Source organism: Opisthocomus hoazin, chromosome 7 (genome assembly GCF_030867145.1).
Source record: "Opisthocomus hoazin isolate bOpiHoa1 chromosome 7, bOpiHoa1.hap1, whole genome shotgun sequence".
In the NCBI taxonomy this organism is placed as follows: domain Eukaryota; kingdom Metazoa; phylum Chordata; class Aves; order Opisthocomiformes; family Opisthocomidae; genus Opisthocomus; species Opisthocomus hoazin.
Genome location: NC_134420.1, coordinates 57037594 through 57045039, shown reverse-complemented (window position 1 = coordinate 57045039; position 7446 = coordinate 57037594). Strand labels below are relative to the sequence as shown.

The 7446-nt window shown below is 44.9% G+C and overlaps 1 protein-coding gene across 2 annotated transcripts in view; it reads left to right on the top strand.

Annotated features, from left to right (window-relative positions):
* The first annotated feature begins 282 nt into the window (after positions 1-282).
* The window catches only part of BTBD7 (BTB domain containing 7), a 55451-nt gene continuing 48287 nt past the window's right edge, over positions 283-7446 (top strand). For both annotated transcript variants that reach the window (XM_075426492.1, XM_075426489.1), the window contains exon 1: positions 283-385. The gene's annotated coding sequence lies outside the window, so the exon portion shown is untranslated. The remainder of the gene's footprint in view (positions 386-7446) is intronic.

The following is a 7446-nucleotide window of genomic DNA, read 5'->3' as shown; positions in this document are numbered from 1 at the left end:
CGCCGGGCTGACTGGAAGCCGCGCAGGCTCTCAGAGCAAGTTGGCCTTCTGGCCGAGGCCGAGGCGTGAGCCCTCCTTCAGCACGGGGACCGCCGCCGCCCCGCTCGCCTCCTCCCCCGTCGCAGCCGTGACAGGGGAAGGCACCGAAGGCACCGCGCCCGCCCGCGCGCCATCCCGCCCGCCATCCCACCACCCCCTCAGGCAGCGCCCGCCCCGCCGACCACGTGGCCTGGGCGCCGCAGCGCCGCTGCGCAGGCGCCGTGCCTGCCCCCCCTGCCCGGCCGAGGCTGGGGCTCCGGATCAAAATGGCGGCGGCCGGAGCAGGACCGGGAGGGAGCAGGCAGTGCTGAGCGGGGAGGATGGCGGCGGCGAGCGGTTACCGGAGGTGAGGCGCCGCGGGAAGCCGCGCGGTGAGCGGGAACCGGGCTCGGCTTCGCGGTGGTAGAGAGGAAGGGGCGAGACCGCCGGCGCCCCCGCGGCAGGGTTCCCTGAGCGGGGGCCGGGTGCACGCCCGCCGGGCCGGCGGTGCCCCGCGCCGGCTGTGGGCAGACTCCTCCCGCGCCCGCCTCGTCGCTCCCCGTCCGCAGCGGGGCTGGGGTGCGGGCCCCCGCCGCCCCATAAGGCCTCCCGCCGCCGGGAGCGGCCCTTCCCCTCCCGCCGCTCCCGGGGCAGGGCGGGCCCAGCCCGCAGGGTCCCCGCTCCGGAGCACGGGGCTCCCCTCTGCCTCTTCTCGCCGTCGGGTCCTGCCTGAACGCCCCCTCCCCTGCGGAGCGCTGCCCGCCCGGGGCGGCGCGGCCCTCCGGCGCCGCTCCCCGCGGAGCCCTCGGTGGGGGTGGCTGGAGTCACCTCACGCAGGGGCCGGCACGGGGCGGGCGCTCCCGCTGCTGCGGGGCTCCCCTGGTGTCCGGCCTGTGCGGGAGCCGCCGCGCTCCGCTGGCCGTGGGCTGCGGGGCTCCCGGCCGTGCAGCCCGGCTCTCGGCGGTTCCTGCGGCCTCGGCGCTGCTGCCGCCCGGGGCCGTGAGACTCCGGCTCGCTGCTCTCCACGCTGGTGTCACTGTGGTGTTGCTGGGAAGCTCGGAGGGCTTTGCGGGTGGTGTGCGGGCTTGTGCCTCTGGAATATTCCTGCTGCCAGTGGGACAGTGCTCTGCTGTTTGTCCGTGCTTCTGCTTGCCCCCCCCGCCATCCCGTTTGGGGCCGTTAGGTGAAAGACGACACACACGTCAAGTGCTGTCATAAAATATGATGGTAAGGTAATAAAATATGTGTTGGTGCAATGATACTTTGTGTCAGAATTTAGCTCAGGAATGGGAATGTAGCATCGCTTGAGGCTTTGCTCCAAACCAGTGTAACACAATACACAAATCTAAAGCGTTTGGCAGATACACCACTGGGATGTGGTCACCTCAGGTTTCACCACATACTGCATGCTCTGTTTTCACTTAGAAATGGAGAAAATAAAAATAGAAAGTGGGATACAAAATCTTTAGTGCTTGTAACTTCTTTTTGAGACACTGAGAAGCTTGATGAGTTAAAGCTTTACCTTCTTTGCCTGAAAGATATTAGGGAAGAGGATTAGTCTTCTAAGATTCTCCTTTATTGTTTCAGATGTAAACTGTGGACCACTTTCATCCTAGTTCTGTATTGGTATGCTTCATTACATGGGGAGGTGCAGGGAAGGGAATTCCTTTTTAGATGCAGTGAGTTCAGATCCCTCTGTTTGAACCTTTGGCTTAAGAAATCAAGGAAAATATTTTTTCCTCCTTTCTCCCCTCCTCCCCTTGTTGATTAAGAGTCTTCTGCCAGCATAACAAAATGAACTGTATAGAGACTATTTTTGAGGATGTGAAATGAGTGTCTCTTAGTAATGTACAGACTCTGTGGACTGTGGTGTTTAAAAGGTGAGGTCCGAGTGCTTTTTTTTTTTTTTTTGGACTATCTGGATGAAGATAATATATTGGAAAGGTATGGCTTGTGATATTTTCTTCCTTGTTGGAATAATTTAATTCTAACTTAGTCTTAGTTGATGGACCAAAGCATAACTGAGCCATTTAAGAACTTGCTACTTTGCTACATCAAATAATGTTGTGTAAACATTGCTATCTGTTCATGCTTATACAGAAACCTCTGATGACTGTCTTAGTGAGTAAAGCTTGTATCTTAAGTTACAACATGAATCTGGTGATCACTCTTTTTTTATTCAGATTTGAAGTTAGACTTGCATACTTGAGCTACATAGAGGTATTCTTGGAAAGAGTTCAGTATTTTGTGTAGAATGTACAGCCAGTGTTTGTTTCTGTTCAATGGAGATGAAAAAAGCTATTGAATCCTTTGTATTTTGGCTCAGCTGCACTAAGCATTGTTTTACTTGCTTTCAAACTTTAGCTAATATATAAATGAGTTTGATGTTCTAATCTAATTTGGTATGTTTAAACATACAAGGAATCACAGAATGTTTGGGTTTGGAGGGGACCTCTGTGGGTCATCTAGTCCAATCCCCCTGCGAAAGCAGCGTCATCTACAGCGGGCTGCACAGGACCTTGTCCAGGGGGGTCTTAGTCTGCAGAGGACAGACACAAGTCGTATTGGATCATTTTCTGTGGCATTGTTGTAAGTGATGGCTTTCTTTAAATCCTTGCCTGTTACTAATGTAAGTGAATTTTCTTCATATGTCCAGATTCACTTGCTGAGTCATAGATACAGTAGTGGTGTAATGCTTATAGCTGGCATTGACTGATTTGCAAAGAGTAATACATGAAAGAACAGAATTATTTTTATAAGCTCTCCTGGAAGACTTGCATGGGCTTGTCATAGTGATTTTTTTTTTTTAATTTTTTTTCCCCGCTTGGTTTTCAAGCTTGTTTGAGAAGCTTAAAACTTTGTGTTGTGAAGGTGTGTTGCTCATTCTTAAATTATAGTAGAATGTGCTGTCTTTGCAGCCAGCTGTTTGAATTTTGCTCAGTAGGGCTGTCAGAGCTTGACGAGTAGACTAACAAAATATTGAGTCTTCGTTTTGAAAACGGCCTTTCGAATTGCTACATACATGATGTCAGGTTTACAGCTGTTGTTGATGACAGTTAATCTAGAGGCTTGTAGGGGATGAACTCCAGGCTTGGACAATGTCTGCCTCTGTCCTGCTTTGCAGGCTGCATTGGTGGTGTGGTATCTTGTGGTCCTGCATATGGCCATCGGTGGAGGTGTGATGCTGGCCCTGCTCCTCCTGCCACCCTGATGCTCGTTTGGTCTTCATATACCAGAGCACATGCAAGAAAACAGGAGTGTGTTCTGATGTCGGCTGCACAGAGATGACCAAGATAGCTGTGCTGGCTGCCTTTCAGAGACGAAAAGCTAGATGCATCGAAACAACCTATGGACATCTCTCATGGACTGCGTGTAGTTCACCTTAATCAAACAAAAGATCTATGGATAAAATGTGAGATTGCACTTATGAAGAAATAGCAGTGTTCTTAATAATACTGATGAGAATCTGACTGCTTTTGTGGCAAATCCTGTTATAAAACTGCTAGTTTCAGTCCTAACTCTAAATTTTCTTTTGGGTTTTTTTCTGATCATATTTACATGAGTTTTGATTTCTGTTGCTGGATCAATGGCTTGTACCATTTTTTCACAGATGTCTGGAAAACTGATGCAGAAACTTTATTGTGCATGCAGTGGAGACTGAGAATGCTAGTTTAGATATGAGTGTTGGATGAGCTTCAAGTAAGTCATGTAATCATTGATCTGTTTCATTACCCAGCTTCTTTGAAGAACAAGGCTTGTCAATGTATCTTTAAATCTTTGTGCAGAAGCAGTTGTGGATTTTCAGAATGTTCTTTTGTATGTTGGCTTACCAGTATGCCTGAACTATAACAAGAAGGGACTGCAGATGCAAAGTTCGAAACTAGCTTTGCGTTTTGTGCACATCCAGTCTGTCCTGCATATCTCCCAGGAAAGATGTCAATTGTAATGATGGTACTAGGAGGTCTGAAATCCTTGTGTGTTTTGTATGGAAACAGTGAAAATTGTCTTGGGGACAGCAGAAATGGGCAAGAAGAAGAATGGATAGGAAGCAGGTGAATATCAATGGTGGTATGTGCAACACATTTCATACCTTGCTGTCTGAAGCTCTGTAAAGCTTTAGCATTTTGCTTTCATCTTATTCTCTCTGTGGTGTTTTAGTTTCCAGTGTTCAAGCAAAGAGATCAGATCATCACCTGAAACTAAACGGGATCTGAAGTCTCTCATTTCACTGTCCTTGGGACTATGGCAAATAACTGTCTTGCTTTAGAAGGGTGAACCCATGAGGTTCTTGATAGATGCTTAGTGGTAAAATTGACTTAAACATTTGTAGCCCACAGCTGCTTTTTCCTGCTTCCTGCACAGTCCTCTCAGCTGTGTTGGTGGAGCTGTTTACATGGCTTCACTCTGAAGCTTTGCAGGAAACTGATCTGTCTGAAAAATAAACCACTGGAACACAAAATAGCATCAGATCAGGTCTGTGGTCTGGGTCATCACATTGTTATGGAAAGTTTGCTTGCTGGCACAGTGTAGAGGCAAGGCCAGGTAGGTAAAGGGGATCTGGGGTGGGACTGTGTTGCCTAAAGTGTGTTGGATTGAAGTACAGACATAACTATATACGTAGTTAAATTTAGACCTGATTTCTTTGCTCCATTGAGTGTAAGTGTTGTGCAAGGTTATCCTGAACTCTGCTGAATGTGTTGTTTAACAACTGGTGGGCTTGCAGACAAGTGTTCAGCGTGTCGGGGATTTCATCAGTGGGTTTAAACTATTTCTCTAAATGAAAAGTAGGAATTACAATGTTATACCAGAGTGATAACACATGAAAAAAAAAATTAAGTGGTCAAAACTGCTGAAGAAGAAACTTTCAGCAGGATGTGGGTGCGTAACACTTGAAGGTAGCATCTTCCTAAATCAGTTTCTAAATTTCAGAAGTATATTATGGAGATCTAGTTTTGTTTTTAGAACTTGACATTCTAATGCTAGCAGTTATCTGTCTAAATGGCTCATCATTTTGTAAATCCTATTTGATCTTTGTCCTGAAATCTTGTCTGAATTCAGTGGTCATACTGCAAGTTCTGTATGACACTTAAAACTTCATTGTATGTTCAGTTCTTCCTGTATTAGACTGGATTTTTTCTTTCTGTCCATCTTTGCTTTTCTTACTTTTTATATCCTGTTTCCAGTCCACTGTAGTAAATTGTAGAGTTTAATTTTTTAAAATCTCTCTTAAAAGAATCTCTTTCTAGTGCTGCTGCTACTGCCATTCCCCATCTTCTTAAAGAGTCTTTTTATTTCTAATCTGTCCTCTTTGATACAGGATTATTTCAGTATACTAACTTGCAGCTTTTAAGATTAATTTCATCACTTCAAATCTTCAGTGTTATGTAGTGGGAAGTGCTTTAGAGATAGATCAAGCTAATTAATAGTATGCAAGATTCCCCTCTAATTTGGAAGCCCTGTCTAAGATCTGTTAAAACTCTGGTTTAGAGCTGTCAAGCCATTTTACACTTCTACGAAGGGTAACGATGGGTGAACTCAAAGGAGCTGGTTGAAACAGCAGTGTAATAAATGACTGCTGCTTGGTCTTTTAGTTGGGCATGTTATTTTGTGACTCAGTACCTGCAGAAGCTCGCTGTGATCAGCAGAGCTGCAAAATGTGTCTGCTCGCGTGTGTGTCTTAGACTTTAGTCTGGATTACAGAAGATGGCTCTTTCTTACAGTCCAGCACTGACATTTGAATCGAGGTTTGGAATACAAAGAGCGAGAATACCAAAGTCTTGTGAAGGCATCAAACTTTAGTAAAATTATACCTATTTATATGCAAATTAAAGTGTTTTGCATGACCAGGTAGATCACATTGCATTAGTGAGAAATTGGAATGCTGCTTTGCTTATCATCTGCTACCCCAGATCTCTGTACTGCAGTGAAACATGTAAAATGCTTCTGTGACAGGTACGTTATTCTAATTACTTTAAAAAGAATCAGTATGAGTGACAAAAGTTCCTTTCATACTCTTTCTCCTGACCCAAATATTGGAAATGCCACTTGAGAGCTAACTAAAAAGCCTTCTGAAATAACAAATCCAATCAGAGTGCAGAGAGGCAGTATTTTGTGGACTTGTGCTGCCTTATTCTGTGAGCTTTTTTGATCTTATGCTGCTTTAGCTTTTTGTTCTCATGATGACTCTTAGGTGAAGGAGGGAGGGAAGGCGTTCCTTCACTATTGGAACTAAGGAACTGGGTTTGCTGTGGATTTGGTGATCTTTGACTTTGTCTAGGAAAATGCAAGTCCTATTTGAAGCCTTTCTGCTACTGTGATAATTATAGTGCTCATCCATGTAAATTATGTAGCGATTAATATGAGGTTATGCTGAAGTACTTTGTACAAGTGGAGGTTTTTAAATGTTTTCTCTCATGTATCCAGATGTCTGTTTCTTAAAATACATAAAAGGTTAACAACCTCTGAAGCTGCTTGTGATGTTGAACTGAATGACCAGAAGATTTCCTTTTGGAGAAGGGAGGCCTGTAGACACGTATACATAGTGGAATTTCATGTTATCCATTAAAAAAAACACAAAAACCCCAAACAAACCAGTTGCAGACTAATCAAGTATGGAAATACATTAAAGGGTGATGTCGTGTACCTTGACTGATCCTGTAATGGGCATGTCAGTTTCAGATGTCTGGAAAGGTGAAACGGAATACATGTAAAACCTCTAGAATGCAGGCAGAGAAGATCGTGTTAATAGGTTCATGAATTTCTTTGAAGTTGTTCTAGTAGTGACTACAGTGCACCGAAATACAATCTAGTTGCTTATACTGATATTTGAAGTTGAAAACAGCTTTGTCAGTCTGCAATGTGGTACTTCTAGCAAATTTTTGAAACGGGTTGTTTATTGTACTGCAGACATTAGCATGGTAGAAGAATGCTGAGCTGACAAAATGCACACTCAAGGTAGGAAATCTTGTATAATTGAGTGTAGTGATGGGCTTGATACTGAATGAGGAAGAATCTAAACTGTGTCAGTGCTTTTCAGCTTGTGAGAGGCAACAGTTGTCATTGGTGAGCTGGATGTAAGCACCATAATTCCTACAAAGAAATGTATATAACAGTATGAGGAATTGCTGGTCAGTGTCATTGTGAGTACACCTCCCCCCCTCAGTGTTCTGGGTATCTTCATTTCCTCTGCAGTTTGTTTTTCATGAGTGATTTGCAGATTTTAGCTTATCTAAATTTTGGATAAGAATGTGTGTTTACTGCCTCAGATTGTCAAATCCCAATTTGGCTGACTTTTTTTTGTATAGCCAAAGATAATACTTAAGATAATTTTCTGTCTCCTTTATAAAAAAGATACATGATTTGGATCAGAAAGTACCTCCCACTCCTTACTTGGTCATTAAAATCTCCGTAGGGTTTGGTCCTTCTGGA